The sequence below is a fragment of the Lepidochelys olivacea genome (assembly GCF_965140295.1).
Source record: "Lepidochelys olivacea isolate rLepOli2 genome assembly, chromosome: 1".
In the NCBI taxonomy this organism is placed as follows: domain Eukaryota; kingdom Metazoa; phylum Chordata; order Testudines; family Cheloniidae; genus Lepidochelys; species Lepidochelys olivacea.
In genome coordinates, this window is record NC_140411.1 from 336,618,548 (window position 1) to 336,638,679 (window position 20,132).

At 43.9% G+C, this 20,132-nt stretch overlaps 1 long non-coding RNA gene across 1 annotated transcript; it reads right to left on the reverse strand.

The window, feature by feature from the left end:
- Positions 1-9,311: 9,311 nt before the first annotated feature.
- On the reverse strand, positions 9,312-17,503 carry LOC311521382. Its single transcript, XR_014711879.1, has 3 exons — positions 17,218-17,503; positions 16,230-16,357; positions 9,312-10,788 (listed from the first exon to the last, which is right to left on the reverse strand). It is a non-coding gene; the product is annotated as an uncharacterized lncRNA (long non-coding RNA).
- Positions 17,504-20,132: the final 2,629 nt, after the last annotated feature.

Below are 20,132 nucleotides of genomic sequence, written 5' to 3' on the forward strand. Positions count from 1 at the left end.
TTGGAGCAGCTGTTTATTGAATGAAGCTAACTGGCTGTGCATCTCATACATACAAAGTCAGAAATCTAATGTTTACCATGGTACCAACAATGACCAGGGCCAAAGTGATTTCTATTTGCAGTGCTGTATTTTAAAGCTGATCCATTAGGACAATCTCCTAACGCATTTACATTAATAGGTGTGGAGAGAGGTCATCAGATGTAACATTCTAATTCAGCTTCACCTTTTTGATCATAAGCATGTGAAAGTTTCACTTGTTACCTGGTCTGGTGACTTGCACATGTCGCTAGCTGTTCTGCTTTCTACAAACGGCAGGCCAGATCCTCAGCTGCACTCAATGTAGCTGCTCCAATTTACAGCAGCTGAGAACCTGCCCTGTGTGTTTTGTCTTCTTTCCCAGGCTGGTGAGTCATTTCTGTATTGGTTTTTACCTTCCAAACTGAGTTTGTCTCCAGAATTAGTGTTTTCTCCTTGATCCGCCCTTTTAGAGGGGGCTGTCTCCAGCAATGGCATTTGTGAGACATTATGGACCAGTCCAGCAATCCCTGGGAAAAGTTCCCAGCAATTCAATGGAAGTTTATGAGCTTTGATGCCGTAACCCAATGACCCACCTCAGTGCCACAACTAAAAGCAAACTGTTCCTTTTGTTACTGCCGGCAAGTATATTGAAACTGCCTCCTGAAATATTGCTTATGCAGTTTACTTCCACCATTGGCTGTTTGAGCCTTTCATGCATCACCTCTATATTTACAAAGCTTTAGTTCTGTTTCCCTCATCAGCAGATTATGACTTAATTTTCACTACCTTGTTCTCTTTCATTGCCACAAGTCAATGCCTCTTCCCACATAGGTCTTCGGCTTTCATCACAGGGTTTAGTTTTTTGTGAGTTTCCATTGCATGCTCTTAGATGCAAACTGGGAGCTTTGTTTCCAGTTTACTAGCTTAGCACTTTGTAAATTCTACATACACAGTAGCTTATGGCCTGGTTCTACTCCCACTCAGGTCAGCTGAAGGTTTGCCATGCACTTCCATGGAAAGACAGTTGAGCTGTTTTGAGTGCAAAGTCAGCCCTTAAACTTACACTTGCAAAGATGGCATTGCACCTCATTCTGCTCCTTTCAAACTATTTGCATTTTAACCAGCTGAATGTTTTACATCATCTTCTTGGCTCATTGCTCTGAGGCTACATCTTCTCCACTCTTTGTTTGGTTCCACTATTATATTCTATAAAGGTTATTACGTTGCCCTCCTCACCATAATATCTGAACAGCAGTGTGTTGAACAATTTGACCCATATCACTATCAAGTGTAGTTTGTTCTCTCGTGGATATTCTCCCCATGGGAAGGAATTGCATGTGCGGTGCACTGTTTTGGTTTCCCTTATCTACCACATTAAACATAAGCTACTTATCTTGCCCATTAAGGACCACCATACCCTACCCATCAACTACACCTTATTGACAGAACTGATCAAATTATTTTGTTTAAAAAAGGTGGTTTTAACCATAATATAAATTTCTGAGACCAAGATGCTATCATGTTCTTCAGAAGCTCTAAATTCTATCTGTTAAGTCTTTGGCTTTTGCCTGAGAAATGTGAAACAGATGTAACTGATGCTGAAAGGTGTGACTGAATCTGGCACAAGAGTTCTGAGAGATGTGACCTGCCCCATTCATCTCAGATGGCGTCTGGGGTTAACTCAGATGCCCAGTGATTATGTCTTGTCACTGTTAACTATCTCATTCCTCAGAAAGGATAGCAGGATCACAGATCTGTACAATTTATTCTGGTGACCTCTCATTCTGGTGCTGCAAGTGTGGGGTTTTGGGGTGATGCCATCACTTATTTGTTTATCTGAGAAAGAGCCAACCCCAAGGAGACTAGCAGACTCCTGGGAGTACTCAAACCCTACTGAGAGGGAGACAGGTTCAAGACACTCTGCGGAGCTAAACAACACACACTATCATATTTAAAACCTCTCCACAATCTATTGTGAGGGGAATCTCATTTTGTTGACTCACATGGGTGGAGTTTATTTGGTGGGTGGAGCTTGAAAGAGTACTCACACCTATTTTTCCCTTGTACAAAACACTTGACAATGGCAAGACAGTTGGTGTGGTCTGTCTGCTGCTAAACATAGTTGTTTCTTTCTCCTTCCCCACCATCTTTCCCTTGTCCTTGAATCCACTGCATCACTTTTGTCATATGATACAACTGTAAGCTCTTTGGGGTGGGATCCATGTTTTTCATAAATGTGTGTACGGTGCCTAGTAGAATTATTATTTATTTGTATTACACCACTGCCGAGAAGCTCAACCAAGATCAAAACTCCATTGTGCTATGGTACAAACACATCATAAGCAGTTCTTGCCCCAAAGAGCTTACAACCTAATTAGACAAAACTTGCAAAGAGGGGAAGGGGAAACAGAGACACAGACGTGAAGTAACTTGGCTGAGGTCACCCATCAGGGCAATGGCAGATCAGAGAATAGAAATGAGGTCCCCTATCTCCCAATTTAGCACTCTGTCCATTGGACCACTCGGTCTCTCCTAAAAGGCCTTGATCCCTGGTTAGGGCCTTTACATGCTATACAATGCACAATACAAACAATAAATAACAAAAAAATACCATGTATGAGGCTTTCCAGCATCCATCTCTCTATATTTCTGTTATATTTATATGCCCCAACCCCCATTACTGTTGTATCTGAACTCACAGTCTTTAATGCATTTATCTTCACAGTGCCCCATGAGGTAGGACACGAACACAGTCCTAGATTGAAGCTGTGCAGATTGCCTCCATAAAGGTCTATAGTACCACTTAAGTCCTACTTAGACCCTAAAGGTGGTTCATTGGGTTAGAGTACATACACAAGCAATATTCACAACCTTAAGCATTCAAAAACCATGAGTCAGGCCCCAGACAATCATGGGAGTGGCTTAAAAATAATATGATTTTAAAAAATAAGGGTTGTTTTTATTTGCCCTCTTGTTTCCGAGCCTTTCAGCTGCACTCAATTCACATTTTGAGCCTTTACTCCACAGCCACAAGGGCTAGAAAACACACTTTTTATTTAAAAATAATGAAAGCTGAAATTCACACTTAACTGCTTGGCTAGGGGAGTTGAGAACTTAAGAAAACACCAGATTTTGTGAGACTCATGATAAAATCATGATTGACTGGCAAGCATGACGATGGAGTTACACTGGGCATGAATTTAGCCTATATTGAAGCCTATTTGGTTTGCCATAAAATATGTTGGTTCAAGAACAGGAAACCATTATTTGCATTAGCATTCTCTGTTTTAAAATCTGGGCAAGTTTAGGAGAAGTATTTGTATAAGACTTTTACATGTTTCCTTTCATTACTTCAGTTATAACCTTTATCCATGCCCACTATTTATGCTCCTAATGGATCCCACAAATAACACACTCAGGTTCTATAAATAATCAGCTTTGCAATTACCCTTTTAGTATTAAACAAAGTTACTAGACGTATTGGAAATGCCATAGGACTCTCAAGCAGTGTGGGACTGCAGACCTACTCTGGCTTTTGAAACTTGCTTTATTTTTGCTTTTCTTTAAAGCACATTATTTTGATAAATCATATGACCACCAGCCAATGTCTATAGGAAGTTATTGTCTTTGGCGGTTATCTAAATAGTTACTAATTTAGGATAAATTCAAGGTGGAGAAACCTAGAATCAATACCAATAATCTGGAGAAAACAGTGATAATTCAAAGTCTTTAAATTGTCTTCTTGAGTGGGATTAGTTACTTCAAACTAAGGTGATTTTTACTTGATTATAAAAATCTCAATAAAAAAAAATCCACAATATAATGTTAAAAAGAGGGTGATTTGGCCTTTCCGAAAGACAGTATCTATTAAATTATAAACAACTTTTACTTACCTCTTTTGAGGAAAAAAAGAATTTCATTTTATTTTTCCCCGGACATACTGTTTTCTTGAGTACAAACTAACATCCCCAAGTTTTAGTCTAGTACAGCCCCCTTGCAGCACTCTGTGAATTCAAGGGGCCATACATCCGGGGGATCTGGCCACCTGGGAATTCCCACAATTAAGAAGCTTTTTTTTAAAAAAAATCTCTATTTTCTCTTTTTTGTGTTCCCATATTTTTTTCTCTTCATTCTGTAGCAATGGTCCACAAAGCTGGTATTAAGTACTGCTGGTCAAAAATAATTGAATTTAGACAAAAACTTTCTCAATTTTTAAACAGTTATAAGTCTAACTCCAGAAAGGTCCACAGGAATTTCGAAACCAGAGAAGACTAATGGTCCACCCTAGACTAGTATCTTCTCTGACAGTAATTTGTGCCAGGTTCTTCAGAAGAAATAAACAGAAGCCCTTGAAAATACAACTTACAGTACAATACTATACCACAAAAGGAAATTTCTTCCTGGCTCCAGTCGTTGATCAGCTTCCCGCCACCCCTCAGAAATGGTAGGAGGCAACAGAATAGCTACAAGTTGGATAAAGACAGCCATAGTTACTTAATTATTGGTGTTTGGGCAGATTGGATAGTTCAGGCCTGGCCTTTTCCCCCTTAACACCTGCTGATAGTTATAGTCATCTCAGACTTCTAGCTACATAACCTAAGAAAACTGTATTGTTGACAGTCACAACTTTTTGCCAAGTTAGGATGGAAACTCTTGGCTCCAGGCTCCAGGGTTATACACTTAGGTCTTAATATACCGTATGTTCAGCTTGAGATTTTGATCTTACACAGTGACAACTGGATATGATCTTTATGAGTCTTACCTTTGTGGAGGTTAAATGCACAAATGGAACCAGTATGTGTAGATTTAACTAGATTTTTAAAGATGATACGAACAGGGTGGCAAAATGAACAAAGAAAATACCAAGCATCTCTGGTGATTTATATTTGATTTCATTCAGCACAGAAGCACACAAGACCTTAAAGGTCTAGGATGTGTTTTTGCAAGAAGGCTCTGTTGAAGACATGCGCACAAATTACTGTAATACAGGACAGTTGTCAAAAAAGAACCAACAGTGATATAGAACAACAAGTCCATGATATAGAATTTTCAGTTCAAAATCGTCTTATGCTAACAAAAACCTGTATCTACAAAACATCTGAACTATAGTTACCAATGTTTTCCTAGTTGGAAATTAGAAAGCAACAACAAATCTTTCAGTCAATTCCTCCTGATCGAACAAGTAATCTATTATCAATGATCAGAAAACCCTCTCTGTAGCGTTTGGAATCCTTAGAAACACGGATGAAGTCTATAGCAATAACTCAGGGTAAATCAAAGAAATAACTTCCATCAGTTTCTAATTGCTAGACCACAATGTTTAAACAGATGAAAATCAAAATAAAAATGTACCTTGATCATTGTAAACCACTGCCTTCAAATATTTCAGAGTAAAATTTGCTTTTCATCAGTTAATTGTACAAAGCCCAATAGCCACTCAATATTTTGACCAGTGATATTATGGAAGCTGAAATAATGGGGATGGCCCCATAATTGCACTGTCTGCTACAAAAGACCTTGCAAAGTTAGATGTGACTAAGCAGAGCTCACACTATTTAGCAATAAAATCTATGAGAGCTCATGAGAACTATGCAGCTCATAATATTTTTATGTAATATCTCTTTAATCAGGACTGGTGCCCCATTCTGGTAGGTATTGTACAAATATAGAAGATGATGATCTTTTACAATTATATAGTTCCTGCTCAGACTTTCAACCCAAACTTAAATTATCCTAATATGGTGCCTGAATATGGAGTCAACCAACCAGAGAGTCAGGCTGATAACATATGGCCTGTTTCATCATCCCTTGTGGCTGGATTCTTAGTTACACTGCATAGTTCTTTATTGCCTTTAGTCCCATTGAGTTCAACAGTACTACTGGGGCAGCAAAGTCCTACTCAGCACAGGCAAGGGAGGGGAAACTAGGTTCCAAGCTAGCACAGTAAGAGGATTCATCCTGCGGTTCAGTCGCCAGCCAACTTCTGCTGTGGTTGACGAGTGGTTTGAATTCAACACCCAACGTGCTCCAGACTTTAAAAGGATAGTCACCACAACTCTTTAAACTCCACACCAGGCAACTGAAAACTTAACAAAGTGCCAAATGGCCATTTAGGAAGGTAAATAAAGAAGAACACCACAACTGCATCCATCTGAAGCTGCAAGAATATTTAGGTAGTCGGAATGTAATTGCAAGTGTTGGAATTTCATCATGGAATTAAAGTGCCATCGAATCTTTAATTACTATCAATTAAATTCAGCCCGTGCTAAACTTGATTAACTGCCATTGAGTTAAGGGTGGGTGAAGTAGTATCTTTTATTGGACCAACTTCTGTTGGTGAGAGAGACAAGCTTTCAAGCTTACCCATACCTTTTCTTCAAGACCTGTGGCCTACCCACAGGCAGATCTTTCCCAAAATAATACAAACTGGAAAAAAATATGAACACTTCCATACAGCTCTTGATCTCAGATTGGGGCAGCCCTCAGATTGTTTTCTGTCCACCATGATATCCATTCTACCAGGTCTGAAACAGGAATGGGAAGCCCCCGTGGTGTACTGGGAAAGCTTTGTAACATAAGCAGGATGGGCTAGTGGCTAGGGCTTCAGCCTGGGACTTAGGAAGCTTGTGGCAGAACAGATCTCCTGTGTGACTGTGGTCAAGTCACCCAACCTCTCTGTTCCTCATCTGTAAAATGGAGATACTAGCTCTTCCCCACCTCACAAGGATGTTGTAAGAATAAATATGTTAAAGACTGAGATCTACAGAAGAAAATGCTATAGAAAGAGTAGTATTATTAGCCCTGATCTCTCAGCTCATTCCAGACTGGTGCTCATTGACTTCTGTGCTGAGTCCTGTTAAGAGTTAATATAAAGGGGTGCAAAAGGCTTCCTTTATGCAGAACAGTTTTTATAGGTCCTAGAAAACCTTGGAGCAATGCTGCATATTCCCCTATATATGGTACATTATCTGTTAACGATCTGTCTACATAGATACCCACATCCCATTTGTAGAGCACCATCATAACAAGCCCCAGAGATCGTATGGAATGAGCTGAAGGACTGGAGTCTTATTTTTAAGTTTCAAGTTTCCTGAAATCTTTTCAGGTTTCTTAAAGCATTTCCCTCCCTTAATTAAATTATAATATAATCCTCACTCTTACTATAATACACATTATGACCTGTATGCCCCAATCAGGATCATTGTTCTATGCATTGTAGAAACACAGAGTAGAAAGACAATCCCTGCTTTAATCTAATTTAAACAATCCCCTTACAGGAGAAGCTCAATTAAAATCATAATATGTATTTCTAATTAAACAGAAGCCTATAGTATGACAACAACAAAGATTTTTCTTTGAAAACAGTTATTTCCTTGAACCTAGGACTGCCAGAAAGTGAAATATAAACCACACAATGATCCTGAAGGCACAGTTTCCTAGAGACAAACAGAACTCAAACCTCCCCTGTTTTGAGGGTTTTTTTCTAAACCCACAAGCCAAGTGGGTTCTACATTTTGAAAAAAACAAGTTTTCCATCCCTTGTCTGAAACTCTGACAGTTTTTACTAGTATTTTCCTCCAATAACTATTATCTATTATACTTAATCCTAAATCCTGAGTTGAACAAAAAACATTTGGTGCAGTTTAAACTAACACAATAACAGCATAAAAGGTGCATATAGTCTGTAAAATAAGACCCAGATGATCTGGTGTCTCTTTAAATGTCTCTTTAATTTAAATTTAATTAGTTCACTTTATTTTATTTAAATTCATGCGTGGAGACAGAGGCATTTAAGAAGAACAAAAGGTATCTTAACAGGAACAGAATGGTAGTTGCATCAATGCGGATAATGATGTGGCTTTTCTATTTCTCATTTATTGCAGAGGACTAAGATACACTGCCACAATTAGTGGCCCACAAAAGGTCAATGAGCAGGGGGGTACATTTAAATTATATTGGGGAATTTATGTCTACCATTAAACTTTACGCTAACAAAGGTATCTTAAAAAGGGAGACCTCTGTTGTAGTAAGTGACAAAATATGGTTTATATTTTGATAGCCAAGGAATATAAGCTGCAACATGCTACCTGTGAGAACGTGCCATCCCCCACAGAAATAAGAAAGGGACAATCTAACAGGAAATAAAAGTACTTACTGCTGGAAGGAAGGCACAACAAACAGCAGGCAGTTGCAGAATGGCTACTTTAGGCCTGCAGCTGTTTGTTTCTGCCATATTTAAAAGGCCAGTTTCCAGATAGGTATGCTGGGAAAAAGTTCCAAGAGGGTAGAGATTCTATAGTAGAGACTGTGCAGTCACAAAGGAAGGTGTTTTGGAGGGAAGGGTGTGTTGGTTTGGATTTTGTGCACTGTCCTTAAATCGCACTACATTAGAGTACAAAGCAGGAATAACATTTTGACCTGATAGTGTTTTACACCCACTTTCTCCACCATCTTGCATCTTGTCTACTCATTTACAGTTCTGCAAAGTGAGTGAAAATTACTAGCCAAGATGCCTGGCAGTGGCAATTCAGGTCCTATGTTTCTCAAGAAACTGCCTTTACGCAGAATGAACACATACTCATATTATTGCAATAAACCTATGGCGTTATATTGTGGCCCTGCTCCATGAGTTCCCTGAGACATAAAATTTGAATATTGTGAAACCTGACAACAAGCCTAACATCTTCCATGTTATATCTATGGGCCTGATTCTCCATTACCCTGAAGCTTGTGGAGTCATTTAATCCCATGCAAAGTGGATATAAACTACTACTATCCTGAGCTGAGTGAGAGTCAGGTCCCTTTTATTTATCTAGATGTCCACATGAAATTGAAGGCATCAGACAGTTATTGATGAATTTGTCCTCATAAAGGAGTAAAGCTGTTAGCCGACAGCCAAGGATGTTTGGTGAGGTGCCAGCTATGCCCGTTTATACCATCCGTGACTTTAACCGCTAGGACGCACTGTCCCTTCGCGGCAGGCAGCCCGGGCTAGGCTGACGGATGCCCCAAGGTCCTAACCACCTGTGACTTTAACTGCTAGAGCTCAGAGCTCCTTCGCAGCGGGCAGCCAGGATTGACTGACAGGTGCCCCAAGAGTTTGCCCCGTGGAGGCGGCACAACTCAACGCTAGGCTCTTAGTACTCTCACCTAATGGCCAGGCTTTAGAGCCAAAACGGCTGAGGTTCTTTAATTGTGTTGGCTGCTTTACAGTAAACCAGAGAAAACAAGTCAGGCTTATGCACAAATGGTTACCAAAATTTATTAAGCTAGATTCTAATCATGTGGTTACAAAATTGCTAGTGCCTACTTATTTAAATGTAGAGATGTTACACACACAAACAAGTTACAAAACTGAAGCCACAATCCCAAAGAAAGAAAACAAAGTATAGAGCTCTATTTCAAAATATGTGTACACTAAAGATAGGAGATCAGGTGTGGGTGCTTCTTACCCTCCTTGCATCTCTCGATTCCAGCGGTGCCAAGCCAGGATCGGTCACTCAATTCCGCGGAAAGACGAATAAGGGACAAGGCGTAGGGACCCTCTTAGCTGCAGAAGCCTTGGGAGGCTGTCACTTATCTGACCAGCAGATAGATAGTGAAAAGCACTCAAAAATCATGGTGCTGTAGGTCCCCTACTTATACCTCTGTACTCCTTTATTCTCTTTCTCCTTTCTTATGCCAAATTGAGGCTGGTCTGTCGGGGTGACGCCAGCTTTTGCAAGAGTAGTTTACTCTTGCAAGGGAGAGAAACAATAAGTTTCGACTACTGGACATTTCTTTTATCAGGGTAAATATTTTCCCACCTAGGATGTTGGTGTGTGTGCATCACCCTATTTAGTAGGGGCTAAGAGCCATGTCTGTCACAGGGCCTCTGCCTGCTGTGAGCTTAATCCTTGTATCTGTTCCCAGAGGCACATTGTAGCAGCACACCTGTGCTTTCACAGCTTCAAAGGCTGTGCTGGAATATATGTTAAGTGCCCTGTTCCGGCTTCCTCCTGTGTTTCCAGCAATGCTGGTCTGGGGGGGGGGGGAGCTGGCTGTCTGGCTACATTCCACCCCCTGATGCACCACACTACATCCCAGATTGCAAGGTGGCGGTGATGCCAGCACCTCTTGCCCTCCTTGGGGAAATCTAGAAATACCCAACAACCAAATTAGAGGATGAGGGTTCGCAGAATTGGTTAGGATCCCTTTTTAGCTCTAGGTATCTGATTTGCGTGGAGGAAAGAGCAGTTTGAATCAAACGCTTCATAATACATAAAGTTACACAAAAAACAATTACAATAATTAAAATGGTTAAAACAGTATTCACAACCGAATGTAAAAACGGGGAGAGGGAGAATCCCAAGTGTTGAGCTAACCATTGCATTCATGAGGTTTGTCCATTCTCAGCCACTGCATGTAGTGGTACAAATTCAAGTCCCAGTCCATTGGTTGAATCTAGCAAGGTGCACATCCAGCAATTTGTAGCACCAGCAGCTGAGGCGATGGTTTGGATTGCTCCCCGAAGAGGATGTTCTGGTATTGCCAAGGTGACTGGAGCCAAGAGAAGGATCATGAGGGCTTGCAGGAACATATCTCTGGTGGGTCGTGTTGTAGCTAAAAAAACTTATTTTAAAACCAAAAGCAAAAATTACACCTGCTATTATAAGTAATGGCAAATATATCAACAGTCCATAGTAGTCTCTAGTGATCAAACAGGTCTGCTGCATGATCCATTTTGCTGACAGGTTAGCTGGCAGGTTGCTCCGAACCATGGGACCATTCCTGCAATAAATCACATGGTCAGCCGGTCTTGGATGCGATCCAAGCCTCTGTAATGGTTATTAGCCTTTTATCAGCATTTAAGGCACTCCATACACCTTTCTCTTTATAGGCGTGCAAAACGCAGGTAAAGGTTCCCAGGGCTGGGTGTTTAATCACAACAGTATCTCCGGGAGCATACTTGGAACTGTGCAGTGGTGTTCTGGCAGGGGAGATAGCTTTCCCTGTAGGGAAGAATCCCCTGCTGATTGGACTTCCTGTAGGAGTCTGTCTGTTGTTTAATCTCTGCACCACTTCGTCCAGTCTGTCTCCCCATGTGCCATCGGTAGGCTTCAAGTGATTCTTTAGAAACCCATTCCAGTGCTCGACCATGCCATTAGATTGAGGTCGATATGGAAGGTGGAAGGTCCATTGGACTCCATGGTTAAGGGTCCATTCCCTTACAAGTTTATTCTTAAAATGCGAACCATTATCTGATTGGATTTCTTGAGGCATTGGGACAATTGCTGTTAAGCGGTTTAGTCCCATAACTGTGGACAACCCTGTTGCCAATCGGGTTGGATATGCAAAACCAATCCCTGAAACAATTTCTACTCCAGTCAAGATGTATTTCCACCTCTGCCTTGTAGTGGGCAGTGGTCCGACATAGTCGACCTGCCAGGTTGCCCATAGTGTTTTTCCATCTCTTAGCCTGGCAAATCTTTGTCCTTCTGCTATATGTTTTCTAGTCTCAGCACAAATAGTGCAGGCTTGCACCAGGTCTCTAGCCTGTCTGTGGGTGATAGGCCACCCCCTGATATGTGCTTGCCGCACTAACTCATCACTTCCTGTGTGTCCTAAATTATCATGTAACCATGAATATAAGCGTTCCCATTCTACTTGTGTGGTAAAGAGCTGGGCAGCTGCATCGGCTAAATTGTTTAACTGTGCAGCTGGGGTATTATTCCTCTGATGAGCTGAGACATGTCCTATAGACAGGGGTTGTTGCAGGGCATGCTGATATAACCACTGCCAGTATTCCAGTCCCCAGACTGGTTTACCTCCTATTTCCCAGTGGTTATTTTTCCAGTTAGTGATCCACTGAGTGGCACCTGCCCATACCGCATAGGAGTCCGTATATACTGCGGTGGCTCCTGCTTCACAGGCCAGTTTAATTGCAGCCAATTCTGCAAGTTGTGCTGACCCATCAATTTCAGCAGTTAGGGGTGCTGCAGAGGGGTCTGCAGGCACTGCTGCAGCTTTTCCCTTCCATTTTCCTTTTACCAGCCTGGCACTGCCATCAGTGAACCATACTCCCTCAGGCTTAGAAGGATCAAATGGGGCAGCATCCTTAATGGGAGACTGCTGTGGAGGTAGGTGGTATTCATCAGGCATTCCTACTTTCCATAGGGATTCCTGAATCATAGTGGGGTTTTGTGCAGTGTCTGCACTCCCTACCCTGTGGTGTATGTAAAGTGCCCATCTTTGGATAGTCATCTTTTGTGCTACACCAGGTGGTAACTCTTTCTCTTCCAATATAGGTTTAATGATTGGAAGAGGAGTGTGAATTGTGATGTCCTTATCCTGAGTTAATTCCTCAGTTTCTCTCAAGGCTGTGTAAGCTGCCAGAAGCACCTTCTCATAAGACGTGTAGTTAGCCTGTGACCCTTGCCATGACTTGGAACCAAACTGAATTGGTCGTCTGGGAGCAGTGTCACTTTCTTGCCAGAGAGCATAAGACATTCCAGTGGCTCCCACAGTTAGGTACAAATGGAATGGGGCTTCAGGATGTATGGGACCCAGAGCCTGATAGGTGTGTATCTCCCCTATCAGTTGCCTGAGGGCTTCCTCATGGGCAGGAGCCCAATCCCAGGCAGCACTTTTCTTTAACAAATTGTACAATGGTCTGGCGATAATGGCAAAGCCAGGTACATGTTTTCTCCAAAACCCCAGGGTTCCCAAAATCTGTCTCAATTGATCTTTACTTTCAGGGGAGGGTGCCTGATTTAGCTCTTGCACAGTGTCATTAGGCACAGACCTCCTACCTCCCATCCATACAGTACCTAAGAATTTTATCTCTTGGGAGGGACCTTGGCATTTCTCAGCTGGTAACTCTAAATTAAGGGCTTCTAGTGCTCCTTTGATTTGATTCATAGCCTCCTGTACCTCTTCTGAGGTTTTCCCACCTATTAAGATGTCATCAATGTATTGCACAGTTTGTACATTGTGTGGCAGTATAAGGTCATCTAGGACCTTTGCCAGTGCCCCATGGCAAATAGTGGGTGAGTGTTTAAACCCTTGTGGCATTTGGGTAAAAGTGTATTGTACACCTTTCCAAGTAAAAGCAAATCTTTCCTGGTCAGCTGGTTGCAAAGGGACCATGAAGAACATGTCCTTTACATCTAATACTGCTAGCCAGTGTTTATCCCAGGTTTGTATAGTGTTTACAATATCTGTTATGCTAGGGACTGCTGCAGTTAATGGTCCAGTGTTACTGTTTAGCTTCCTATAGTCTATAGTGAGTCTCCATTTGCCATTTGGTTTCTTGATGGGCCACACAGGAGAATTAAAGCGAGAGTGTGTACGAATTAAAATTCCTCGCTGTTCCAAATCTTTGATCAGGTCAGTAACAGGGCTTATGGCCTCAGCTGGGACATTATACTGCTTTGTGTTTGTTACTGTTGAGGGCGGGAGAGCAGGCGCGCTGCTAAGTAAGTTTACAGAATAGTGGGGAGGGCTTTCCTCTTCCAGGTGGGTGGCATGAGGAACAGAACTGACTCCAAAAGCCCATCTTTCCCCATTAATCCTTCCCTTCTTTCCTCTTAAAACGTCCATGCCCAGTATGTTGGCATTGCCCAAAATCACCTCATATTTTTGGGGCTGATGGTGGGGTTGCAATGGGATATCCAGTTTTATCTTAACTAATGGTAAGTTATGGTACTGCCATTTACCCCTGTAACAAGTACCTGCTTTCCGCCAGTAGGTGGCGAGCCCTGAAAACTTTCTCGCTTAATCATGGACCTTTGAGCCCCTGTGTCCATTAAGAAAGGAATAATGTGTTTGTCATTTACAGTTACATGTATCCGGGGGTCTTTTGCTGTTGTTTTCTCCTCTTTGGATTTAAGCTGGTTTATTAGGAGAGGAGATTGACCCCCGCAAGCTAGTTTCCCTGCTCTGGTAACTCTTGCAGTTGCTGCAGCAATGGAGTATACCGGGTGTCTGCAGGTGGGGAAAGAGGAGAGAGCTGCAGAGGTGCACTGGGAGTAGCATGAGTTGTCTCCCAGTCAGCTCTTTTAAAGGTGGTGAATAATTTTAGCCGCTCTGTGGGCAGTCCATTTATCACATCTCTGGGATAACGTAAAGCCAGACATTGTCTCCACAACTTGGCTCTAAGCTCCTTTTCCTCTTGGGTTGGCTCTCGCTTGTTTTTATGTCCTTTAGATGGTGCCCCCTTGTTTCCCTGAAGGGAACGCATCTTAGCTTTGCCTGTCAGTGCTCTGATGTCTCCGAATTCTCTAAAGTATGACACCAGAAGGTTTAGCAGTGCCCGAAAGGTACTGTTATGTGCTGCAGCTTCTGATCTAAGGGACAGTGCCATAGCCCTGTGGTTACTCGGAACTCCCTTAAGCAGGGGTCTGAGATCATCTACATCTACCTGACCCTCCCATGGGCTTTCATAGGCTAACTCTTGAGGGTTTTGGCCAAGCATGCTAATGACAGCCACAGTTAATAGAGCTGTTTTTACCTCATCTATGTTGGTCCAGTGCATTACTGTGGGTTCATCTCGGTCTGCTGGGTAAATACCTCTTGCCCATCGACAAGCCAGAGACCAAAGTGTTTTAGGGGTGTTCCCCTCTGAGTGTTCCAGGAATATTCCTGCACCTAAGTTAAGGCGCTCAGTTTCTTGGGCTGTCAGGCGTATATATCCACCCCCAGTGTCCCAGAGGCGGACCAGCCACTCTATTATACCTTCCTCAGGCTTTTTAGCAAAATCTCCCTGGATTGTTTTTAACTCCATGGGAGTATATTGGCGGGTGGTAATTTTGGTAAAGTGTGTTGGAGCTTTACTCCCTTTTCCCTTTTTACCTCCCTTCTTTGTTTTTGAAGAGGTGGATGGATAATTGTCATCCCCTTCTTCATCCAGCTCTGCCCCACTCAAATTTTCCTCATGTTCTTCTGATTTGTGATGTGTGATAGCTGGTCTTAATTTTACAGAGGGACCTTCCTCCTCAGAGGAGGGGGACTCATCTGCTGAATCCCAAATGTCTCCATCCCATTCCTCAGGGTCTAGCCAGAGAGCAGTCTCAACTTTAGCCCGGTTGATACTGCGTGTTTTAGTCTCCAGCTTTTCCCTTCGTTCTATCCCTTCTTTCTCAATTAAGGGAAGTAATCTTTTCTGAAGATGTTCCATATCCCTATTCAGTGTTCTTACTCTGGTATCTAAATTCTGGCATTCCTTGCGCAGTGTGTCCCTTTCCTGTTGTAGCCTATTAAATTCTATTGCCAGACTATGATAATCCTTACAGGCAGCTTGCCAAATGTTAGTAAGCAGCCATATACAAGCACCTTTTCCTTTCCCTTTCTTCATCTTGCAGGCAGTTCTCCAGTTACAGAAATGCTGCCAGATCTCTGCTGGTTTTCCCCAATATTTCTCCAGCAGTTCTTTGCTCCACAGAGGATTTCCCTATCCCTCTTGGGTCAAACTTTTCTCTAGCTCAGGGAATTCTGTGGTGTTTATCATGACTAGTTTCATTGTGTTACTGTAGTGCAGCCTATATCACAATCCTGTTCGTGACGCCAATTTCTGTTAGCCGACGGCCAAGGATGTTTGGTGAGGTGCCAGCTATGCCCGTTTATACCATCCGTGACTTTAACCGCTAGGACGCACTGTCCCTTCGCGGCGGGCAGCCCGGGCTAGGCTGACGGATGCCCCAAGGTCCTAACCACCCGTGACTTAGAGCTCAGAGCTCCTTCGCAGCGGGCAGCCAATACTGACTGACAGGTGCCCCAATGGCAGCACTAAGAGCCTCTCCACACCCGTGACTTTAACTGCTAGAGCTCAGAGCTCCTTCGCAGCGGGCAGCCAGGATTGACTGACAGGTGCCCCAAGAGTTTGCCCCGTGGAGGCGGCACAACTCAACGCTAGGCTCTTAGTACTCTCACCTAATGGCCAGGCTTTAGAGCCAAAACGGCTGAGGTTCTTTAATTGTGTTGGCTGCTTTACAGTAAACCAGAGAAAACAAGTCAGGCTTATGCACAAATGGTTACCAAAATTTATTAAGCTAGATTCTAATCATGTGGTTACAAAATTGCTAGTGCCTACTTATTTAAATGTAGAGATGTTACACACACAAACAAGTTACAAAACTGAAGCCACAATCCCAAAGAAAGAAAACAAAGTATAGAGCTCTATTTCAAAATATGTGTACACTAAAGATAGGAGATCAGGTGTGGGTGCTTCTTACCTTCCTTGCATCTCTCGATTCCAGCAGTGCCAAGCCAGGATCGGTCACTCAATTCCGCGGAAAGACGAATAAGGGACAAGGCGTAGGGACCCTCTTAGCTGCAGAAGCCTTGGGAGGCTGTCACTTATCTGACCAGCAGATAGATAGTGAAAAGCACTCAAAAATCATGGTGCTGTAGGTCCCCTACTTATACCTCTGTACTCCTTTATTCTCTTTCTCCTTTCTTATGCCAAATTGAGGCTGGTCTGTCGGGGTGACGCCAGCTTTCGCAAGAGTAGTTTACACTTGCAAAGGAGAGAAACAATAAGTTTCGACTACTGGACATTTCTTTTATCAGGGTAAATATTTTCCCACCTAGGATGTTGGTGTGTGTGCATCACCCTATTTAGTAGGGGCTAAGAGCCATGTCTGTCACAGGGCCTCTGCCTGCTGTGAGCTTAATCCTTGTATCTGCTCCCAGAGGCACATTGTAGCAGCACACCTGTGCTTTCACAGCTTCAAAGGCTGTGCTGGAATATATGTTAAGTGCCCTGTTCCTGCTTCCTCCTGTGTTTCCAGCAATGCTGGTCTGAGGGGGGTGGGGGGGCTGGCTGTCTGGCTACAAAAGCTGAAGGGAGAGAAAGGATGGTCTTGTGACTGGGATGTTAGCTTTACACACAGAGACCTGGCTTCATTTCCTTCCTCTGCTACAAACTTCCTCTGTGAACAAGGGGAAGTTGCTAAAGCCTCATCTACATGGCAGAGTTTTGTTAGTAAAAGGCAGCTTTTGGCAGCAAAACAGTGGACGTGTATACACTACAATGCCACTTCTGGCAACCAAACTTTTCAGTTTTGGCAACAAAATAAAACCACCTCGACGAGAGACATAGAGCTTTTTTGCAGCAAAGTTAAAATGACAAAGCACCAGCGTAGACACTGCCGTTCGATATATTGCCAGAACTGGCCTCCCCCAGTATCCCACGATGCCCGCCATGACCACTCTGCTCACCATTTTGAACTTGGCTGCCCTCCTCTTTCAAAGCTTCCTGAAGTTCTCACAGCTGAGCCTGCTGCTCTGCTCTGGGAACAAAGAACAAATCATTAAGGTGGGATGCTGCTGTTTCCTTCACTATGAACACAGAGGCAGACAGGCAAGCAGGGACATTTGTGTGTGTGTGTGTGAGAGAGAGAGAGACTGCTGTGCTGTGCAGAACCAGGGAGGGAGGCTGGGCTGATATCGGGGGTGTCCCCCCTCCTGCCTCAGGACTGGTTGCTGCCAGTGGCTGTCTGAACATAGAGACAACATGCCGACACACTCACTCTCCCCCAACCCACACGGTGTCTCTTACATACACTCCCTGCTCTCTCACACACTCCCCCAACACACTCTGTTTCTCCCCTCCCTCCACACACATACGCTCCCTCTCACACACTCTGCCCCCTCCCCTCCCACTTCAGTTGAAAAGTGACTGATAATCTAGTAGGCTGCCCATGGAACGATGGGATTGAGAAACCTGCATCGTGTGACGCTGTCCCTGCCCATGAGGCAATGCAAACCCTTCCCAAAGCACCCTGCGGCCAGCTGCACAGTGGGATAGCTACCCACAGTGCACTGCTCTCTGTGTTGATGCAAGAGTGGTAGTGTGGATGCGCTCTGACAACACAAGGAACATAGTGTGGGCATGCAACAGCGGGTTAATTAAAATGCTTTAATTAAAGTGGCAGAACTTTTGGCAACAAAACTCTGGAGTGTAGACATAGCCTTAGTCTTTCTTTGTACCATCAGTAAAATGGGACTAATGTGGTTTATTCCCTCACAGGCATGTTGTGAGGATAAACATATTACATATTCTGACTTGCTCCAATACTTTGATAATGGGAGCTATTTAAGTACTTTAAAGAAATAAGGCCTTGAACACATGGCCATTTTTCCTCCCTTAAAATCAGTGTGTTCCCTAAGTGTCCCCCTCAGCTCCGATCACCCACCTTCAAACCCCAACCACCCAAAGCTCTGTCCTTGTGTTGTGCTTTGAGTAGGGTGACCAGATCACCACACTAAAATATCGGGACACATTGGGGTGCCATCAGCCCTGCCCACAGTCCACCCCCGCAACTCCCAGGCTCCGCCCCCACTCTGCCCCAGGTCCCGCCCCCTCCCTGCTCCCCCCCTCCCCACCGCACCCTTCCTCATCCCTCTACCAGCCGTTGGCTTGCTGCGTCCCTCCTCAGTCCTCCAGCCACCGCTCGCCTGCCACTCACCCCTACCAGCGCCGACTTCCCCTCTGCCGGGTGGCTGCTCGCCCACCCCCCGCCTCTGCACTGCCCTCGCCCTGCCCCCATTCCACCCCCTTCCCCCAAGTCCCCGCCCCTGCCCTGCCTCTTCTCCGCCTCCTTCCCTGAGCGCGCCGCATACCCGCTCCTCCCCCCTCCCTCCTGGAAAGCGCTAAGCGCCACCAAACAGCTGTTAGGTGGCAGGAAGCACTGGGGGGAGAAGAAGGTGAGGAGGGGGAGCTTGGCTGCAATTTTTCCCCGTGGGTGCTCCAGCCCCGGAGCACCCACAGGGTCAGCGCCTCTCTCCCACTCGCCTCCTTACCTGAATATCAGGACAAATGGCGTCCAGATCATACATTGATCGGGATGTGGGACAAAGGGTAAAATATCGGGACAGTCCCGATTTTATGGGGACATCTGGTCACCCTAGCTCTGAGGCATACAGCAAGGCTTTCACTCTGATGCTGAGTTCATGGGGTTTACATGGAGTTACACGGGGTTAAAGGTAAGTTTTTGTGGTTGATGATGTGCCTCTTTGTGCACTGATGCTAATCAAGGTGGTGCTTATTTGGTTCCAGATCATAGTCCTGTCTATCCTCTTGTACTAAATGTTATTCATGATGATTCCTATGAGACTGACTGATTCTTCAACCTCCTTCTCCATTCCCCACTTGTTGATGTCCCATGCAAAAACAATGTTCCAGATTGCATTCTAAAAACCCTTTGAGTTTTAGATTGTCAAGGCCTAGAATGCCTCTGCTCATTTGAAAATTTCTGTGAAGCTGCTCTATTAGTATTAAACATCAGTGTGTTGCTGGCACCCAATGCCAGAGGCGAGCAACAGCAGGGGGTTTGCTGCCTGGTGTGCATCACCCAATAATCACAACAGGGTGGAGAAGCAGAAAAGTTTATTTGAAGCTTCAAAGAAGGTACAGGGAGAATAGAATCTCAAATCCTGCACCCGGAGCAGGAAGTTACACAGGCTTCTATACATCCTTTCTTCAGCACACTTATCCAATAGCAAGCTGCCCTAAGTATCCATATAGCCAGCCAATCCAGTTACCAGCTAGTTCCCTTGTTCTCTGTACCATCTATTAAACCATACATAAAGCTGCTTTATTCAGCATTGTTCTTCCATATCTGCCCTGTTTGGCCTTGTTTAGTTTCAGGCAGTCTGACTCTGCAACATATTGTTGCAGATCCCCAGCATAACTGCTGCGAGTGCCTCCAGGCAGGGGGACGGGGGGGTGGGGTGGGGGGGAAGGACACTTGGGCCTAGTACGAGGGGGCTTCATCGACACTCATGGTCTTCCATCCCCTCGAGTTACCTAGTGGCCATGCCCCAGTGTCCCCAACCAGGTGTAACCATTTTTTGAAGTTTCACATTTCTGTTTTTCTCCATTTGTACTGCCTCTCATTTGAGCGTATGTGTTGCACTTTCCAGATGCTTGTCACAGCTAGCCTGTCCGGTAAAATCAGCATGCATGTTCCACCTAGTAAAAAATGACTTTCCTCCGCTTTCATGAAATGTTTGTAGGGTATTGTTGTGCTCGTTGCTTTGCACTTATTTTAGCCACTTTACTCATTTTTTTGTTGTTGCCTCTTTAGCATTTTACTGCTGCTGACACTGCCAAAAAGTTGAGTTTACTTCCT